Source organism: Sarcophilus harrisii, chromosome 4, assembly GCF_902635505.1.
Source record: "Sarcophilus harrisii chromosome 4, mSarHar1.11, whole genome shotgun sequence".
Lineage (NCBI taxonomy): Eukaryota > Metazoa > Chordata > Mammalia > Dasyuromorphia > Dasyuridae > Sarcophilus > Sarcophilus harrisii.
In genome coordinates, this window is record NC_045429.1 from 303,330,999 (window position 1) to 303,352,724 (window position 21,726).

Below are 21,726 nucleotides of genomic sequence, written 5' to 3' on the forward strand. Positions count from 1 at the left end.
ATAGTAAAAAACAGAAAGGAGCTTTGAACATCAAAGGTTAGTGGGGAAACAGGAAAGATCAAAACACAAACTCAGAAGGGGACAATAAAGGCAAACTGTCTACATGCAAAGTCTCAAAGGGAAAATGAATATGAAACTCCAGTAGCTTTCTTGGAAGAGCTCAAAAAGATTTTTAAAATCAAATAAGAGAGGTAGAAGAAAAGGTGGAGAAAGAAATGAGAGCTACAAGAGTCAACAGCCTGGAAAAGGAAGGATAAAATTTGCATGAAGAAAACAACTGCTTAAGAAATACAATTGGATTAAAAAAAAAATCTACTGAAGAACGCAATTCCTCATAAAGTAGAATTAGCTAAATGGAAAAAGAGATATATAAGCTAACTGAAGAAAATAATTCCTTAAAAATTAGAATTGGGTAAGTGAAAGCTAATGGCTCTGAGACAACAAAAATAAATCCAAAATAAAACAAAAGATGAAAAAAAATAAAACACTTCACTGGAAAAACAACTGACCTGGAAAACAGATATAGGAGAGATAATTTAAGAATTATTAGCCTCTTGCACTTCTGCCAGCTGACTGCTTTGGCCTTCTTTTGACCTCATCATACCCATCACCAAAGTCTCCTCATGGTGATCTCTGCTAAGTCAATAAGTAACTGTGGAGAAGACCACAAAATGTCTGACAAACTGTCCTACAAAGTCACTGACATCAGCCTGCCTGCCTGGGGATGCAAAGCCCTGGACATAGCAGAGAATGAGATACCTGGCCTGATGAAACTTCAAGAGATATACTCAGCCTCCAAACCACTGAATTGAAACCACAGATTGCTGGCTGCATCTACTTGACTGTGGAGACAGTTTTTTTCTTATTGAGACATTAGTCCTGGGGGCTAAGGGTACAGTGGTCCAGTTGCAACATTTTCTCCACCTAGGACCATGCAGCAGCTGCTATTGCCAAAATTGGCATTCCTGTATATGGGGGAAGGGAGAGACTGATGAGAAATATCTCTGCTGCATTGAGCAGATTCTCTATTTCAAGGATGGGCAGCCCCTCAACATGATCCTAGATGATGGTGGGGAATCTCACCAATCTCATTCACAACAAATATTCTGATCTCATGAAGGGCATCAGAGGCATCTCAGAGGAAATAACCACAAGTAACTACAATCTGTACAAGATGAAGACTAATAGAGTTTTGAAAGTGCCAGCTGTAATGTTCTTATTGGTTTCTGGAGGTCTTGGGAGCAGCCTTCTTTTCAAATCAGTAATCACCACAAGAATAGCCAGGTGTCAAAGTCCAAATCCTTTATTATCTTCTTCACAATCTAGTTTCCTTGCCGGGGGCCCAAGAAGCTTTCTTGAGAGCCTTTGAGACTGGCCTTGGTCTCAGTGGGGGGAGCAGGAGGCTGGGCCAGCCACTACCAGCCTGATGAAGATGGAAATGAATCCCTCTGAGTCTGAGGGCTTGAGCTCCCGCCTCCAGTCTGCTTGTCTTCTCTGGCTCTGAATGAATCTGGCTCTTAGTCCCCGCTTATATGCTCTACACTGAGTATAAACCAATCATTATATCATTATATACTAGGAAACTATTATTTGTTGTAAGATTAAATCAATCATACTGAACTTAGAGAACTATTAAGCACCATGCTAAACTAGAGAACCATTGTATTTATCAATTCCACTGACTTAGCACCTTGTAAGAATCCTTGTTTCAAGTTCAAGAGTTCTGGCCCATAACAGCCAACCATCAACAGAATGATTCTGTTACCAAGAACAAATCTGATAACCTGTATGGCTGCCATGAGTCCTTCATCAACAGTATCAAATGAGCCACAGATCTGGTGATTGCAGACAAGATGGCTGTATTGGCAGGCTATGGTGCGGAAGGGCTGTGCTCAGGCCCTTCAGAGCTCTGGTGACCCAGTCATCATCACAGAGATGGTACATCAATACACTGCAAGCATCACCTCTATGAGGTGACCGCCATGAAAGAGTCCTGCAAAAAGGGAAATATTTTTTGCACAGGATGCATAGACATCATCTTGGGCAGGCACTTTGAGCAAATAAAGGATGATGCCATTGTATGTAGCACTGGCCATTTTGATATGGACATAGATATAAAGTGGATGAATCAGAACTCTGTGGAGAAGATCACCATGAAGCCTCAGGTAGACCACTTCAAATTGAAGAATGGGTGGTAGATCATCTTGCTGATAGAGAGCCATCTTGTCAACCTGGATTGTGCTATGGGCTATCCCAGCTTTGTCATGAGCAATTTCTTCAGCTTCTGCTGGCCCAGATTGAGCTGGGGATCTACCTAAATAAGTACCCTGTAGTAGTACACTTCCTCTCCAAAAAGCTGGATGAGGCTGTGACTAAGGTTTCTCTTGGCAAACTGAATGTAAAGCTTACAAAGCTGACATAAAAACAGTCCCAGTACTTGAGTCTCCCCAGAGAGGGCCCCTTCAAACCTGACCACTATCGGTACTGAATTCTGCTCAGTTCAAAGAATCCCAAGTGACCTACCACATTTTCTTACCTTTCCAGTTCCTCTTTCAGAGTAATAAATGGCATCCAGGTTTAAAAAAAAAAAAAAAAAAAAAAAAAAAAAAAAAAGAATTATTGGACTACTTGAAAGCCATCAGCCAAAAAAAAAAAAACAAAAAACAAAACCAAAAACATGCCTAGAAAGTACCTTTTGAGAAATTATCAATGAAAACTTCACTGATATCCTGAAAAAATATTCCAAAATGAAAATTCCAACAAATATTGTAGACACATTCCAGAGATACCAGGTCAAGAAGAAAATACTGTAAGTAGCCAGGAAAAAAATTCCAATATTGTAGAGCCACAGTCAAGATTACACAGGACTTAGTGACTTCAACTTTAAAGGTTCAAAAGTCTTGGACATGGTATTTTTCAAGGCAAAGGAACTTGAATTATAATAAGGAATAAACTACTCAGCAAAACTGAACAATCTTTCACAAGAAGGGGAATGGACATTCAATGAAATAGGGGACTTTTACATGTTCCTGATGAACAAAACAGCTGAATAGAAAATCTGATCCTCAAATTTAAGACTCATGAGAAGCATGAAAAGGTAAACAGGAAAGAAAAAAAAGTCATTTTGTTGGAATCTTTACAAAGTGTTAAGCCATTAGAGTTGATAGAGACTATAATTATCTAATTTAGCATGGTTCAATATGATTGATTTGATCTTAGAAGGAGATATTTTGGGCCAGAACTTGAAACAAGGTACTAAGTACAACTGATAGAAACGATGCTTGTGTTCACACCTTTAGAGAACTCATAAGTATCTAAGTACTTAATGGAGTTCACACATTTGGGAGATTTCAGAGAGCATGCTGGGAGATATCCCACAATCCCACTCTCAGAGAAGTAGCATAAATACAGCTCCAGTGAGCCACTAGAGAGAGTTTCTTGGGAACATTGACTGGGGTCAGAGAGGAGCACTCTGGGAGGATGCCCACAAGCCCTATCTTCCAGGCAAGAGAGATTCTTTGCATCTTCTACCTTGGTGCTGGCTGGAGTCAGAAGGACAAACTTTTGAATTTGGAGACATTCGGGCGGAGCTCTTAGAACCAAGCAGAGAGATAGGCCTCTGAGCTAACCGGGCTATATTGAAGGACACAATAAAAGATCTAAACTTTTATCACCTGGCTGTGTTTTGGAAAAAGAAACACCAACATCATTTAATAAAGTAAAACTATTTACATCCCTACAAAAGAAGATAATACTTGTAACTCTTGAGAACTGTATCTCTATTAGGGCAGTTAGAAGGAGTATACAAACATAGAGGATGTGGGTATAAATTGACTTTGATGTATTGATATATATAAAAAAAGGAGTAAAAAAGGATTGTACTAGGAGAAAAAGAAAGGGGGAGGCAGAATAGGATAAATTACACCACACAAAGAGGTACAAAATATCTATTTCAGTAGATAGAAAGAAGGGAGAAAAAGAAGGGGGTGAGCATTGTTTGAATCTTACTTTCATCAGATTTGGCTCAAAGAGGTAATAACATATACAGTTGAGTACAGAAGTTTATCTTATCTTATAGAGAAGTAGAAGGAAAAAGAGGAAAGAAAATGGAGGGCGATTGATAAATGGAAGGGCAGATTCAGGGAGGTAGTTCTCAGAAGCAAAACAATAATGAGCAGGATCGGGGTCAAGGGAAGAGAGAAAGTATAAACTGGGGGAAGAATAGATTACTCATCATAACTGTGAATGTGGTGAACTCTCCAATAAATTAGAAGAGAACAGCAGTCCTGATCTCAGACAAAGTTAAATATATATATATATATATATATATATATATATATATATCTAATTAAAAGAGGTAAGGCAGGAAACTTTATTTTGTAAAAAAGTACCACAGGCAATGAAATAGTATCCATAATAAATATATATGCATTCATGTATATTTTTAGAGGGGAAGTTAAGTGAATTATAGAAAGAAAAACATAGCAAAACTATACTAGTGGAGCAATCTCAACCTCCCCTTGTTAGAACTAGATAAATCTAATCACAGAATAAACAACAAAGAAGTTGAGAATATGGATAGAATTTTAGAAAAGTTAGATATGATAGACCTCTGGAGAAAAATGATTGGCTATACAAAAGAATGTAACTTTTGCTTAGAAGTACATGTTCTCTACACACAAAAAAGTTAACCACGTATTAGGGTATATAAACCTCATAATCAAATGCAGAAATATTAAGTGCATCCTTTTTAGATCATGATGCAATAAAATAAAAAATGTGTAATAAAAGTAAATGGAAAACAAAATAATTAATTGGAAACTAGATACTCTAATCCTAAAGAATGAGTGAATCAAATGACAAATCATAGAAACAATCTATAGTTTCATCAAAGGGAATAAAAATAATGAGACAACACACCAGAATTTATGGGATGCAACCAAAGCAATTCTTAGGACAAATTTTATATCTCTAAATGCTTGCATGAATAAAATAGAGAAAGAGAAGATCAATGAACTGGGCAACTAAAAAACCTAGGAAAAAACCCTAATTAAAATGCCAAATTAAAAATTCTGGAAATCAAAGGAGAGATGAATAAAAACTAAGCTGTTTTATGGGAAAAAACAATAAAATAGATAAACCATTGATTGATTTGGCTAAAAAAGAAAAAAACAAACAAATTATCACTATCAAAGTGAAGAGCAAATTAAAGTAATAATTAGGAGCTATTCTGCCCAATTGTATGCCAATAAATCTGACAAGCTAAGTGAAATAAATGAATATTTACAGAAATAAAAATTGCCTAGCTTAACAGTAGAGAAAATTAAATCTTTAAAAAATCCCATTTTAGGAAAAAGAAATTGAACAAGCCATCAATTAACTCCCTATCCATCCCTAAAACACTAGAAAGCTAGGAATAAATGGAATTTTCTTTAAAATGACAAATAATATCTATCTATCTAACTCATCAGCAAGCATTATCGGTAATAGGGATAAGCTAGAAGCTTTCTCAGTAAGATCAGGGGTAAAACAAGGATATACATTATCACTACTATTATTCAGTATTGTACCAGAAATGTTAGTTTTAGCAATAAGACAAGAAAAGAAAATTAAATGGAAACAAAACTATCACTTTGCAGATGATATGAAGGTATACTTAGAGAATTCTTGAGAATCAACTAAAAAACTACTTCAAACAATTACCAATGTTAGCAGATTTGCAGGATACAAAACAACCCACATAAATCATCAGCATTTCAATATATTACCAACCAAGTTCAACAGGAAGATATAGAGAAATATCATTTAAAATAGCAGAAGACAATTTTAATTACTTTAAATAATATAACAGAAAATAAGCATATACCAATATCTTGCACCATAAACTAAGATAAAGTCAAAATGGGTACATGATTTAGATATAAAGAGTGATACCATAAGCAATTAGGAGAGCAAAAAATAATTTACCTGCCAGATCTATGGAAAGGGAAGAATGTGCGACCAAACAAGAGATAGAGAACATTATGAAATACAAAATGGATAAATTTGATTACAATAAATTTAAAAGATTTTGCAAAGAAAAACAAATATAACCAAGATCGGAAGGAAGGTAGAATGCTGAATAACAACTTTTATACCTAGCATTTCTAACAAGGCTTCATTTCTCAAATATATAGAGAACTAAGCCAAATTTATAAGAATATAAGCCATTTGGAGAAACTTACATGAACTGATGCTGAGTAAAATGAGCAGGATCAGGAGATAATTATATACTTTAACAACAACACTATATGATGAGCAATTCTGATGGACATGACCCTCTTCAACAATGAGATAAACCAAATCAGTTCCAATAGAACAGTAATGAACTGAACCAACTACACCCAGCAAAAGAACTCTGGGAGATGACTATGAACCACATAGAATTCCCAATCCCTCTATTTTTGTCCACCTGTACTTTTGATTTCCTTCACAGGCTAATTGTACACTATTTCAAAGTCTGATTCTTTTTGTACAGCAAAATAACTGTTTGGACATGTATACATATATTGTATTTAACTTATACTTCAACATATTTAACATGTATTGGTCAACCTGCTATCTGTGGGAAGGGGTGGGGGTAAGGAGGGGAAAAGTTGGAACAGAAGGTTTTGCAATTGTCAATGCTGAAAAATTACCCATGCATATATCTTGTAAATAAAATGCTATAATAAAAAAAAAGTTAAGAATACAAGCCATTCCCCAATTGATAAATGGTCAAAGAATATGAATAAGCAGTTTTCAGATGAAAAAAGTTAAAGCTATCTATAGTCATATGAAAAAATGCTCTAAATCACTTTTGACTAAAGAAATGCAAATTCTGCTTTTTTCCTTAGAAACAAATAGAATTCCTTTGTTTCATTAAATATCCATCTTCTTCCATGGAAAAAAAATGCTCAGCTTATCTGGGTAGTTTATTCTTGGCTGCATTCCAAGTTCTTTTGCCTTTCACAATATCAGATTCCAGCCCCTTTGATCCTTTAATATTAAGGAAGCCAGATCTTGAGTGACCCTTATTGTGGCACCTTGGTATTTGAATTGTTTTTTCCTGGCTGCTTGTAATATTTTTTCTTTAGTCTGAAAATTCTGAAATTTGACCATAATATTCTTAGGAGTTTTTATTTTAGGGTCTTTTTCAGAAGGTGTTCAATGAATTCTTTTCAGTGCCTATTTTACCTTCTGGTTCTATTACTTCTGGGCAGTTCTCTTTGATTATTTCCTGTAAAATAGTATCTAGGCTCTTTTTTTCATCATAATTTTCGGGTAGTCCAATGATCCTCTGGTTATCTCTCCTAGTTCTATTTTCCAGGTCTGTTGTTTTTCCAAGTAAATATGTGACATTTTTTTCCCAATCTTTCATTTTTTTTTGGTATTGCTTGACTGATTCTTGCTGTCTCAATGAATGTCATTTCTATTTGTGCAGTTCTGATTTTTAGTGAGTTATTTTCATTAGTTTTTTTTTTAACTTCTTTTTGTATATGTCCAATTGAGTTTTTAAATGAGTTGTTTTATTCTATGGAATTTTTTTCCATTTCACTAATTTTTTTTTTAGTGAGTTATTTTCTTTTTCCAATTCAAATTCTATTTCCCTGCACTTCTTGGGAGTTTTTTACCTTTTACAATTTACATTTCAGGAAATTGTTGCTCTCTTGCATAGCTTCTTTTTCTTTTCCACATTTTTCTTCTAGTTCTATTTTAAGGTTTTTAATAATCTCTTCTAGGAGAGCCTTTTGTGTTGCGAACCAACAATTGTCTGGAGATTGTCTGCTATTAGTCTCCTTGGGGTTGAAAAGCTGCTCTCTTTCTGTATAGGAGCTATCAATCGTCCTTTTGATTTTTTTTTACTCATTTTTAAAAGCGTGTAGGGTCTGCCTTTAGGATCAGGAGGTTACCAGCTTCCTCTGCAGAGCAGTAATAGGTGTATGGATCTGTAGCTGTACTGCCAACAGGTTACAAAGAGCGTGAGATCTGGGAGCTCTGGGAAAGAATTCCCCACCAGGAAATAACTCAGGCCTGCAGGGCCAAACTGGGAAACTGCCCTGCAAAGAACCCTGCTGTGTAGGTTAAAGACTACCCTGGGACTAGATGCTGAGCAGTGAGAGTTTCACTACCCTAAGGCAAAGACCTCCCTGGGGCTGTGGGTATTGGCAGCTGAGCAGTGAATAGCCCTGCAGGGACCAGAAGTGTCTCTGACCCTGGAAGCACAGTTGTTCTGGGCAAGTTCTATTGCCCTAGGGCAAGCCCCACACTGTGCAGATTAGAGGCTGCTTAAGCTGTGTCTCTCTCCCCCCCCCCCCCCCCCCCCCCCCCCCCCCCCCCCCCCCCCCCCCCCCCCCCCCCCCCCCCCCTGCAAAAGTCCAGGACCTTAGAATGTGGCTGCAGGGCTGTGTTACAGGTCTGCCTGAGTCACTTCTAGGTTTGGGTGGTTAAAGCCAGATCTTGTTAGATTCTGGCTTAGAGTACCCTCTGTTTTAGGCTTTAATTTCTCTGCCAGTTTACTAACTGCTCAAGGCAGAGCAGTTAGCCTACAGCAGAGTCGTCTCTATAACTTCTCTAGCCATGGAGATCACCCCAGCCCCTGGTCTGCTCAGGAGCTAGTCTCCCCCCCTGCCTGTGCTGGTCTGTTCCTGGCCCCTCAGGACAAACCTTTCCTGGTGATCTTCCAGATTATCTTCAGCTGGTAAATTGTGTGCTTCTGATCTTCATGAATTTTAGCAGTCAAGTGCTATTTTTTGAGGCTGAATTTAATAGTTGTTGTGAGGGGATGAGAGGAGCTTAGAAAGTCATGTATGCCTTCTCCGCCATCTTGGCTTTCCTCTGTCTAAATTCTTAAGTGTTATAAAGTCTTGGATTCAAATCCTGCCTTTATATTTATTAGCAATGTAAATCTGGGCAAACCACTTATCCTCATTTTATAATGAGAAAACTGGATTAGAAGGCATACAAGATCCTTTTAAAATCTCTATAATCATCATTTTCTTCTTTCATTAAAATCCTACTTTCATTCATTTGAAAGGAACATACTGATAAGTAAAAATATGGCAAGGCATTCACATAATTAAAAAAGAAAGTAGGGAATGGAAGGAAAAGGAATGATCCGATCAAAAATGTTTTGCAAAATCTGGAGCGAAAGAAAATAGAAGACTTCATAGAAGAGACAGCACTGCAAATGAGCCCTGAAGAATTTTGGCAAACAAAGGTAAGGAGAAGTACATTCCAGAGATAAGTAGGAGGTCTGTCAGAACAAATGTTATAAGGTGAGAGAAGTATGCTAGCCTTTCTTTCAAAATGTAACATATATCTGACTCCTTCAGCTTACCCCACATTCTGTGAATTTCCCCAACACTTAATATTTATGCTGCATATTATAACTTTTTATTTTTCCTGTATTATTTTCTAATTGCTTTATGTATATATTATCCCTCAGTAGAGACCTTGAGCTCCTTGAAGGTAGGATCAAATTTTTACTTTTCTCTTATTTCCCATTACTACCTCAAATACATTTTAGAGTGTTAGGTTCATATTAACCACACAATAAATACTTGTCAACTGATATGACAAATATATTTACAAAAGGTCTTTAAGTTAAAAAAAATTGGGGAAGATAGGTAATGCATTGGATGAAGCACCAGACTTGAAGTCAGAAAGATCTGAGTTCAAAGCCTGTCTCAGACAAGCTTGTGTCTCAGACACAATCTGTATGATCCTGGACAAGTCAATTCACCCCTCTTTGCCTCAGTTACTATAAAATGTAGACATGCTAGAGAAGGAAATGGAAAATCACTTAAGTGTCTTTGCTAAGAAGACTTCGAGACAGGTCATGTAGTGTTGGTGTTTTTCTTCTTTAAAATAATAATATGATTCTCTTTGAGAGAAAGCAGATTTCTCTGGGAGGTTTTCTGGAGGCAGCCTTAGTTTCAGTTACAAGTAAATAATTACTTCAAAATCGCAGCCAGCTGATAAAAGTTCAGATCTTTTATTGTGTCCTTCAATATAGCCCAGTTAGCTCAGGCCTATCTTTCTGCTTGGTTCCAAGAGCTCTTGCAGCTTTGTCCTTAGCTTCTGCCTCTGCTTTCTTCAGCCTCCAGCCAGCACCACGTTGGAAGATGCAATGAATCTCTCTTGCCTCGAAACTAGGGCTTGTAGGCCTCCTCCCAGAGTACTCCTCTCCGACCCCAGTCAATGTTCTGGAGAAATTCTTTCCAGAGTGCTCCTCTCCGACCCCTGTCAATGTTCTGGAGAAATTCTTCTCAGCTCTAAGAGCTTCCTGTACATATCTGATCTCCCAAAAGTTAACTCCTCCTTCTAGAGAGAATGGGATTCTGGGTTATCTCCCAGAATGCTCTCTGGCCCTAAGAACTTCAAGGTATGAACACAAGCATTATTGTCTATCAGTTGTACTTAGTACCTTGTTCCAAGTTCTGAGCCCAAAACATCTCCTTCCAAGATCAAATCAATCATTGAACCATGCCAAATTAGATAATTATTGTCTCTATCAACTCTAATGGCTTAATACTTTGTAAAGATTCCAATAATGTAGAATCAGACATGACTAAATAATAGCAACAATATGCTAAAAATTGTTCAGTGTAATTGAATACTTAAGATGCTTTGGACCTCTTTTGCAATTCAACAAATACAAAATAAGCCTATGTAATGCATGTTTTATATATTTAGAATGAATAATCTCAAAATAAACAAATTCATCACATACTTCAGTGCTTCTTTTTTTTTTTTTTTTTTTTTTTTTTTGGTTGTTGTTGTTGATGCAATGTTTCAAGTGTGTTGTCTGTCATCTTTATTTGTGAAATGGAGAAACTCAAATTGCACCAGTGGAGAAATCATCTATATTTCATTCATTATTTGCACTGTTCTTTTTTTTCTATCACAATGTGTTCTTATTCTTCTTGAGTTTTACATTGTTTCCACCCTTTTCACAAACATCTGGAGCTCTCCCACTGTATTCTGTATGATACTCATCTGTAGTTAATGTTATCAACAATATGTCTAAAATATTAGTGCTGAAAAGGAACCTTTGCTATTATGGAAGCTCTGGATCAGTAAAAGTGATTTGCAACTTTCTAAAAGCAGCCATTCTGCTATCCTCTTTAATTCTGGGCCCTATTCTCCATCTGTATTGTCTCAGATATAAACATATTATTGGAAAAGATCTATAAGGTGTCCATGCAGGTGCATGTTGAAATCTGGGTAATAAATGTTCTTTATAACATTTAGTCTTTGCTGTATGGATGGTCAGTTCAAACCACTTTTAATGACTACAGATCATTTCCAGGAGGATTTGAAATGTCTTAGTGGTGATATAATCAATACAATGGAATTGGCAAACAGAAATAGCTGTAAGACCTTAGCATCCATAGAGAATGTCTTCTGGATTTGTCCTCTTTGCAGGGTCTTTTCCATCACAGTGATAAACACTTTTAGTAGTCATAATTTCCTTGTTTTATGCTTTCCCTGATATTTATTATAAGAACATCATTGTAGAGGTATATTTATATTTTTATGTCTTCCAAAGAATCTTAAATGTTTTAGATATATAGATGAAAGACATCTTAATATAAAAGAACACATAAAATGGTGTTTTGTTCTCCTAAGCTGAATGCTTTTTTTGGTAATCTATAGATAAAAATCATAATGGGAATTTATATTATCTGTATCTTTCAGTCAAACATTGAAAAGATAAAATGTGTTCCACTATTCAACATCACTTGTAAAAACCTACTTGTTTCTAATAGTATCCTTATCATCAATAGATGATCCTGATAAAGATTTTTTAATAGCAGAGAGAATAGTCATTCCTAACTCTTTTTGGTCTCTTTGGGGGCAGGGAAATCAATCAAGGAGAAAATTTTTTTCTATGATTTTGGTTTCTTACCTTTCTTTAGCTACTTTGCAAACAGGCTCCTAACTATCTTTACAATTATGCAAACTTTAACATAGATCTTATAAAACACATATAAACAAACACACATGTGGCACACATATACTTCACTGTTCCTGTTGGAGAAGATAGTTTGTTTTAATAATTTTTGTAAGTATTTTCCATTTCTTTTCTGTTCCTAGAACTCTTTCTATTTTCATCTTTTAATGTCCTTGGAATAATGTTCCTGATAGTTGGATATCTTACCAAATTTTCTTTTGACTGGTTTTATCCTCCAATATATCTCTCTCTTTTATGAGCAAGTACTGCTCATAATTGTTCATCATCCTTCTTCATAAGATCTTAAAGATCTGAGTTTATATTCTAACCCAGTATTCCCTTTGGCAGCCATCTCTCTCCATTTGGCAAGTAACTTAAATGTTTGCTGACTAAAGCACTTTCTGGGTTCTTTTGGTCTCCTTGTTGTAGCAATTAATTTATATTAGTTTAACTGTTGGATGAAATTATCAAAGTCAGTGTTGATGTCATTTCTGTTGTACAATTCCTATTTTTGATTTCAACAGCTTATTAAAATAATTCAGAGTCAAGTTTTAATTGTACATCATCATTCCTCCATTATTATTATTATTATTATTAAAAATTCTAATCTTAGCTCTGATAAGTCAATGGTCTTAGATGACTCAAAATAATTTCTATGTCCATAAGAAGTCTTTTTTTGGCTGTTAAAATGTAGTTAAATTTCATTTTTGAGAGGGATTATTGCTTGCCTTATCCAATGCCCATCATTTTTTAAATTAAAACTTTCATGATAAGGAGACATGAGCTTGGTCTATAATCTGGAAGTATTAGGATTCATTTTTTTCCTTGAAGATGTGGGATACTTTCCCATATATATCTTTTTATCCTCCCTTTTGTATTGAAATCATCAAGTACCAAAGTATATGTTGGCCTATTTTGGAGGATCTTTTCACAATTTTCATAAAATTTCCTGCTACTTTATTCTCAGAAATTGATACTGATTCATAAGCTACTTTTTCTAATAATTATTTTGTAAACACATTACTACATCAATACGTGACAGGAACAAATGTCCCATGAAATAGTTTTTCATGAGTCCTAGTCATTCTATCAAGCTCACTCTTTTCTTTTTCTCTCCAAGAATACGTGTAAACCATCCTTCTTGCTAGCTGAAACTTTCTTCTTTCTTCTAGTTTCATTTATAGCAAGAATGTCAAGATTGTTATGTTTCAATTCCTTTAGAAATATAATTATTGATTTAGTCATTTGTCTTCATACAAGAATTTCACATTTATAGTAGAAACAATTAAGTTAAAGATTGTTAGTTTTCTAAAAACATTGTTTTTAGCAACCCTTCCCAACCATTTTGCTACCATAATTGCAAAAACAGTAAGGGCCATTTTTTTATATTTCCATTTTTCACGTTGCTATGGACAAAATATTGGTGACTAGACTACTAGTCATGTGCTTCTCTGTGATTATCTAGACTGGTCCTTGAAGAAGAGACTCAAAGCCTTTCCAGGATGATAGGGTTATATTCACCTTATGATGTGGCTTTCAGTTCACATTTCCCTCTTTTATGCCTTGCTTGGTATTTGCTATCAGGTGTAAACTTAATATCTTTTCCTGTTGTTACATCTTATTTGGAATTTTGAATGGTCTTGAAAAATGGAACACAGAAACTTTCATTCTGTTCTACTGAGCTGTAAGCTTTTGAAGAATGGGGAAATAATAATAATAATAAAAATAATAATAATGAATAACATCTTAATTTAAACATCTTAAAGATATGGTCAGATAGAATAACATGTTAATAAATCTAAGGTTATATAGTTTGTAAAGTTGTAATCAGTTAGATTCACCTTGTTCCACAGCTGGACATATTCTCTAACTGGTTAGAAAACATCTCACAAATGCAAGTCATGGGTTGCTAGAGTGTTAAGCTTTGAAAATATGGATTCTTAGAACAATCCATCATCTCTATTTAAATAGCAGCTCCAAAAGCACATTATCCTCAGAGTAAGCCATCATGCCATCTTTAGCTAATAAGAAGAGCATATTAGGTGATGCTGTCTTGTAGCCAGGAGGACAATCTCTTAAGAAACCACAAGGTATGCTTCCGGGAGCCAAGATGGTAAAGTAAGCAGTAAGTCGTTGTAACCCTCTTATATTCACCTCAAAAAATCATAAAACAACACCCCCAAACAAATCCTGAAATAGCAAAACCAGCAAAAAGACAGGGTGAAACAATCTGTTAGCCCAAGAAACTTGAAAGATCAGCAGGAAAAGTCTGTTTCATTCAGGTGAAAGGAGAGTGCATACTAGGACAGGAAGCATCCAACAAGCCAGCAGCAAGCCCTACTCACCTCACTAGTTAGAGTCCTGAGCCCCAGTGTGATGAAACAGGTATTGTCACCACCACCTCCTCCCCCAACTCCCACATCTCAGCATAGCCAGGGAAATGGGCAGCTCCAGCTCCAAGAATTATGACTTGCTTCAGCATAGCCAAGGGCAATCAGGCAACCTCCAGGGGACAGACCTCCATGTGCTTCAGCATAGCTCTAGACAAATAGGCAGACAATGACCAGGGTGCTACATGCTTCAGTGTAGCCAGAAGGAAATGCAGAAAACCCACCACCAGCCTCAGCACATACCAAACACCAGTACTAGGACCCTACCTCAGCTCCAGATAAGCTACCCACATCAGCCACCTCCTGTCTCATCCCCTCAGTACAGCATCAGACATAAGGGTCCCATATGGGCTTCAGGGAAACATTAGAGCAATATCAGATAAACAGCTAAGGTCTGTAATCCCTGGCCTGAGAAGGTATCCCTTCCAACCCTTTGATAATAGAGCTTTTTTTTAAAGCTTTTTATTTTCAAAACATATGCATGAATAATTTTTTAGCATTGATCCTTACAAAACCTTGTGTTCCAAATTTTCCCCGCCTTCCCCCCCACCTCCTCCCCTAGATGGCAAGTAATCCAATATATGTTAAACATGTTAAAAATATATGTTAAAACCAATACATGTATACATATTTATACAATAATCTTGTAGCACAAGAAACATCAGACCAAAGAGGAAAAAAATGAGAAAGAAAACAAAATGCAAGTAAACAACAATAAAAAGAGTGAAAATACTATGTTGTGATCCATACTAAGTTCCTAAATTCCTACAATCCTCTCTCTGATTGTAGCTGGTTCTCTTCATTGCAAGTTCATTGGAACTAGACTCAATCATCTCATTATTAGAAAGAGTCACATCTGTCAGAATTAATCATCATATAATCTTGTTATTGCCATGTGTAATGATTTCCTGGTTCTGCTCATTTCACTTAGCATCAGTTCATGTAAATCTTTGCAAACCTCTCGGTAATCATCCTGCTGATTGTTTCTTATAGAACAATAATATTTCATAACATTCATATATTCTAGCTTATTCAGCCATTCTCCAACTGATGGACATCCACTCAGTTTCCAGTTTCTTGCCACTACAAAAAGGGCGGCCACAAACATTTTTGCAAATGTGCGTCCCTTTCCCTCCTTTAAAATCTCTTTGGGATACAAGCCCAGTAGAAACTGCTGGATCAAAGGGTATAAACAGTTTGATAAATTTTTGAGCATAGTTCCAAACTATAGAGTTCAAATTTAAAAGAAAAGAAAAAAGATAAGCAAAAAAATAGCAAAAATACATAATAATAATCTGACCATAGAAAGTAATTATGGTGATGGCAAGGTTAAGATACAACTCAGAAGAAAACAATTTCCAAACCCCTAAGGGCTTTGCTTACTTTTCACAGTAAAACAGAAAGTGGTATCAATCACCAAACAAACAAACAAACAACTCTTAGAAGAGCTCATAAATTATAAAAGAGGTAGAAGAAAAATTGGGGAAAGAAATGAGACTTAGGCAAGAGAATTATGAAAAAAGAGTCAATAGCATAAGGGAAAAAGTTACCTAAAAAGTAGAATTGATGAAATGGAAAGGAAATGTAAAAATTAACTGAAGACAAATAACTCCTAAAAAGTCAGAATTAGGCAAGTAGAAGGTAATGACTTCATGAGACATCAAGAATCAATCAAACAAATTCAAGAGAATGAAAAAAAAAGAAAATGTAAAATGCCTCATTGGGAAAAAAAAAATGACCTAAAAAGATCCAGGAGAGATAATTTCAAAAGCATTGAAAGTCATGATCAAAAAGAGGACCTGTACAACAACTTTCAAGAAATGATCCAAGAAAACTGTTCAAATAATCCTGGAATCAGGGAATAAAATAGGCATTAAAAGAATCCACCAATCACTTCAACAAAGAGATATCAACATAAAAATCCCAAGGACCATCAGACTTATTAGGTCAAGGAAAAATACTGCAAATGGCCAGAGAAAAATAATTTAAATATCAGGGAGGATTTAGCAGCATAAACACGAAAGCACCAGAGGTCATGGAACATAATATTCCAGAATGCAAAGGATCTAGGACTACAACCAAGTATCACCTTTCCAGTGAAATTCTATATAATACTTCAAAAAGAAAAAATGGTCATCCAATGAAATAGAAGGATTTCAAACTTTTATAAGAAGAAAAACAGAACTGAACCAAAAATTTGATCTCCCAATATCAAGACCCAAGAGAAGCCTTAAAGGTAAAAAAAAAGGAAAAGAAAACATAAAAATTCAATGAAAACTTACTGTTTATATCCCTACTTGAAAAGATGATACTTATAATTCTTAAAAATTGTGCCACTAATAGTACAGTTAGAGGGAATATACACAGAGAATATAGTGTAGTGTTCTGGTTGGTTTTCTGGGGGTCTTTGGACCAGTCTTTGTTTCAGCAGAATAATCACCATTAGAATAGCCAGGGATAAAGTCCAAAAGTCCAAAGTCCAAAGTCTCAGATAACTTTCTGGAGGTACTCTGGAATGTGTCTTGGTTTCTTTCAGGAAGGCAGGAGGGCCAACATGACGGTCTCTGTCTTGAAGTCTCCATGAGTCCGAGGGCTTGTGCTCCAGCCTCTAGCCACCACAAAGGTAGGAGATGGAATGAATGTCTCTTCTTGGCTCTGGGAGCTTGAGCTCCCACTTCCAGTCCTTTGTCTTTTCTGAGTTTGTCTCAGAGCCCTTCTCTGGCTGAGTTTGTCCCAGTTTATATGCAGTATACTAAATATAAGCCAATCATCATATCACTAGGGAACCATTATTTGTTGTAAGATTAAATCAATCATACTGAACTAGAGAACTATTAATCACCATGCTAAACTCAATAATCATTGTCTTATCAATTCTACTAAGTTAACAACTTGTTGTAAGAATTCTTGTTTTAAGTACATTTCTCCAGAATTCTGGCCCATTTCAGTATAGGTATAAGGTGAATTGGAGGGAATGACAAAAATTAAGGAATGAGAAAGAAGAGTATGAATAGAGAAGGAAGGGAGAGAGAGTGGGGTAAATTAATCTACATGGAGAGGTATGAAAAACTTTTTACAGTGGAGAGAACAATGGAAAAGCTGGCAATGGGTATCAGCTGAACCTTACTCTCATCAGTATTGGCTTAAAGAGCAAATAATATACATGATCAGGTAAATATAGAAGTCCATGTTATCTAATATTAAAGTAGGAGAGAAAATAAGTAAAAGGGGGAGACTGACAGAAGAGATCGCAAACTTAGGAAGGAAGCACACAGGAACAAAATATTATTGAGGAAGGAAAGGGTGAAAAGAGAGAGAGGACAAAGAGGAGGCAAATAGGATGGAGAGAAATGCAGAATTAGTAATCATAACTATGAATTTGAATGGGATAAACTCTCCCATAAAGTAGAAGTAGATCACAAGAAGTAGATTAAAAATAAAAATTTTACAATATATTGTTTATCAGAAACACAGTTGAAGCATGGCGACACACACAGAGTACAAAATGTCTATGATAAAGGCCTCATTTCTCATATATAGAGAGAATGGAGTCAAATTTATATATATAAAATTCCCTACTGATATATGATGAAAGAATATGAACATGCAGTTTTCAGATGAGGAAATCAAAACTAGGCATATGAAGAAGTGCTCTAAATCACTGTTGATTAGAGAAATGCAAACAAGGACACCTCTTAGGTACCATCCCATACCTAACAGATTGGATAATATAATGAAATAAGAAAATGATAAATATTGAAGAGAATGTGGGAAAATTAGGACACTAATGCATTGTTGGTAGAATTGTGAACTGATCAACCATTTTGGAGAGCAATTTTTAACTATGCTCAAGGGGCAACCAAACTATGCATATTTTTGATCTAACAATACCTCTACTGGGTCTGTATTTCAAAGAGATCATAAAATGGGGAAAGATGTATATGTGCAAAAATATTTGTAGCAGCCCTTTTTGCGGTAACAAAACACTGGAAATTGAGGAGATGCCCATCAATTGGGGAATGACTTAACAAGCTATGGTATATGAATTGAATGAAATTCTTTTTTTTTCCACTTTTTTATTATAGCTTTTTATTTACAAAACATATGCATGGGTAATGTGTTCAATACTGACCCTTGCAAAACCTTCTGTTTCAAATTTTCCCCTTCTCCCCACCCCCTCCCCTAGCTGGAAGGTAGTCCAATACATGTTAAATATGTTAAAATATATGTTAAATCCAATATATGTATACATATTTATATAGTTATTTTGCTGCACAAGAAAAATTGGATCTAGAAAGAAAAAAAAAAACCTAAGAAGGAAAACAAAAATTCAATCAAACAACAACAGAAAGAGTGAAAATGCTTTGTTGTGGTCCATACTCAGTTCCCATAGTCCGCTCTCTGGATGTAGATGACTATCTTCATTACTGATCAATTGGAACTGGTTTGAATCATCTCATTGTTGAAGAGAGCCATGTTCATCATATAGTCTTCTGGTTGCCGTATTTAATGATCTCTTGGTTCTGCTAATTTCACTTAGCATCAATTCATGTAAGTCTCTCCAGGCCTCTCTGAAATCATCCTGTAGGTCATTTCTTACAGAACAATAATAATATGGAATGGAATTCTTACTGTATAATAAGAAATGATGAATAGGCAGACTTCCAAAAAACCTGAAAAGACTTTTATGAACTGATACTAAGTGAAATGACCCGAATTAGAAAAATACGGTATATGGTATTAGCATTGTGTGGTAATCAAATGACTCTGTTCTTCTCAGAAATACAATGATCCAAGACAAGTACAAAGAACTCAGGAAGAAGAATGCTATCATGTCCAGATAAAGAACTGATGGACTCTGAATGCAGACTAAAGCATACTTTTTTCACTTCATTCTTTTTTGTAGTTTTTTTGGTCTTTTTATTTGTTTCTTATTTCACAACTATGACTAATATGGAAACAGATTTTTACATGATAGCACAATATAATCTGTATCAAAATGCTCACTATTTTAGGAAGAAGGGAGAGAGAAAGGGAGAAAAATTTGGAACTCAAAATCTAATAGGAAAAATTTTCTTGACATAATTGATAAAATTTGTAAAAAATAAAATATTATTTATACTATTAAAAAAACAAAAAGGAAAGAAAGAAAGAAAGAAAGAAACAAAGAAAGAAAGAAAGAAAGAAAGAAAGAAAGAAAGAAAGAAAGAAAGAAAGAAAGAAAGAAAGAAAGAAAGAAAAAGAAAGAAAGAAAACATCCGGTATAGTGGAATGAGCTTGAGACATCAAGTCAGGAGACTTGAGTTGAAATTCAGCCCTAAAACTAATTGTGTGATCTTGAAGAAACCACTTCTGGGAGAAACAGTTTGCTCAGCCACCACCTTCTTAGAGTTATTGCCAAAAAGAAAACATTCTGGAAACCTTAAAGGTCTGGAATTGTTGTGCTATTGTTATTTTCAAGAGGCATTGTGCTAAACGTAGTAGACAGAATGCTGGGATGGGAATCTGAACGATTCAGTTCAAATCCTGCCAAAGACACTTAACAGTTATGTGACCCTGAGCAAATGATTTAAATGTACCTTAGGAAATTCCCTATTTCCTAAATCATACATGCGTTGTGACCTGCATCTGTGGAGGCAATTTCTACACACTAAGATTTCCTAATGCTGACAAAATCACTCATGCATCATTCTTATTATTATAATTTCTTTGAAAGTAAGATATGGTTTGCCTATTTAGAAGTCAAGTCAATATATCCAGATATAGAAATATAAGAGTTGGCTGGGATGGTTTGAACTGGGTATTTAAATTTTCAGTGTGAGCATTTATAACTTAGAAATCTATGAACACAACAAATAAGGGGTTGATTTATTTTTTAATGACTCTCTAGGCTTAAGAACATGATGCAGATTAATAATGCAGATTAAACTTAAAAGTGTTGGTTACTAAAATTACTAGCACAATCTTGTATATTGTGCATATATGTGTGTATATATATATATATATATATTCATTCTGTCATTTTTCAAGTACATCCAACTCTTTACGACATTTTAGAATTGTTGGCAAAGATATTGGAGTGGTTTGCCATTTCCTTCTCCAGCTTATTTTATAGATGGGGAAATTGAAGAAAATAGGGTTAGCTGACTTGCCCACAGTCACAGAGGTAGTAAATGTCTGTAGTCATATTTGAACTCATGTCTTCCTGATTCCAGACCTAGTGCTCTATGTTCTGACCATTCTGCCACCCTGCATGTATGTATATGTATCTGTACATGCTTCTACTCTCAGCAACGTTATTTTATTTCTTTGTTTTAACTTATCAACTTGCCTACATGTCTCACTGGGTATGTTCCCATCTTACTTTCCATGGGATATAACAAACAAATGTTACAGTACTTAAGAGAAAATCATAAAATATTCAAAAATGTTGCAATGAAGAAAAGAACAAACAGTAAGCATACAAGAACATCAAAACATGGGCAGCATAAAAAGAAACCAAGTGAGCACAGAATTCAGTTAAAATGTTCTGAACAGAACTAGTTTATGCTCAAGCCAAGAAGTTTCAGCCAGCTATGTCCAATCCTGGAATTCAGATGCCCTTTGCTTTCTTGCTGTTTGTACAGGCCAGAATACAAATAAGCAAGATGGAATATGTTTCATGTCTAACAGATTCTGAGCAACATTCCTTCGTGGATCCTGGTGAAATAGACATAATCAAATTCAGTTTTCTAGGCTCTTATGTGACCAAATGCAAAACAAATGAAATGAAATAAACTCCCACTATTGCAAGTTCAGGGATTCCTGGCTTTGACCCAAAATCCCTATTATGAAATCAAACCATTAGAAGAAGAAAAAAGAAAAGATGAAGCCATCTGTTAATTTACAGGGTTACTGATGTCAGCAGTTTAGGAGAAATTAAATTATATCAGAGAACCACTCAAAATGCCACCATGGAAACTAAAAAATATAATTACATATTTTAATTGAGAAAAATTGACCTGGATCAAATTCTTTTTTTCCCCTTTAAGAAACACATTCAAGTATATTGGCTGTAGAATAGTAAAATGAATATTAAATTACATGTGAAAAAATTGAGGTATTATTGTAAACCAATCTATGTTGTGAGCAATTATTTGGGGGAAAAGTCTCTCTAAATTGGTCTCATTGATAGCTGAGCATAGAGAAAACAGAAGCTTTCTGTAACAGGAGTGAACTTCCTAAAAGAAAAGGAAAAGGAATGGAAAGGAAACATTCAAATTGCCTCCTTAAATGGCAAAACAAACCCAAAATAAACAACAATATTCCAAAATACTGAAGAAGATAACTGAAGATTGACACACTTTAATCGTAACTGCT

At 35.4% G+C, this 21,726-nt stretch overlaps 1 protein-coding gene and 1 pseudogene across 8 annotated transcripts in view; one reads left to right on the forward strand and one right to left on the reverse strand.

The window, feature by feature from the left end:
- The window catches only part of RBFOX3 (RNA binding fox-1 homolog 3), a 942,623-nt gene that overhangs the window by 471,290 nt on the left and 449,607 nt on the right, over positions 1 to 21,726 (reverse strand). The window lies entirely within an intron of this gene.
- On the forward strand, positions 500 to 2,488 carry LOC100933324 (annotated as a pseudogene).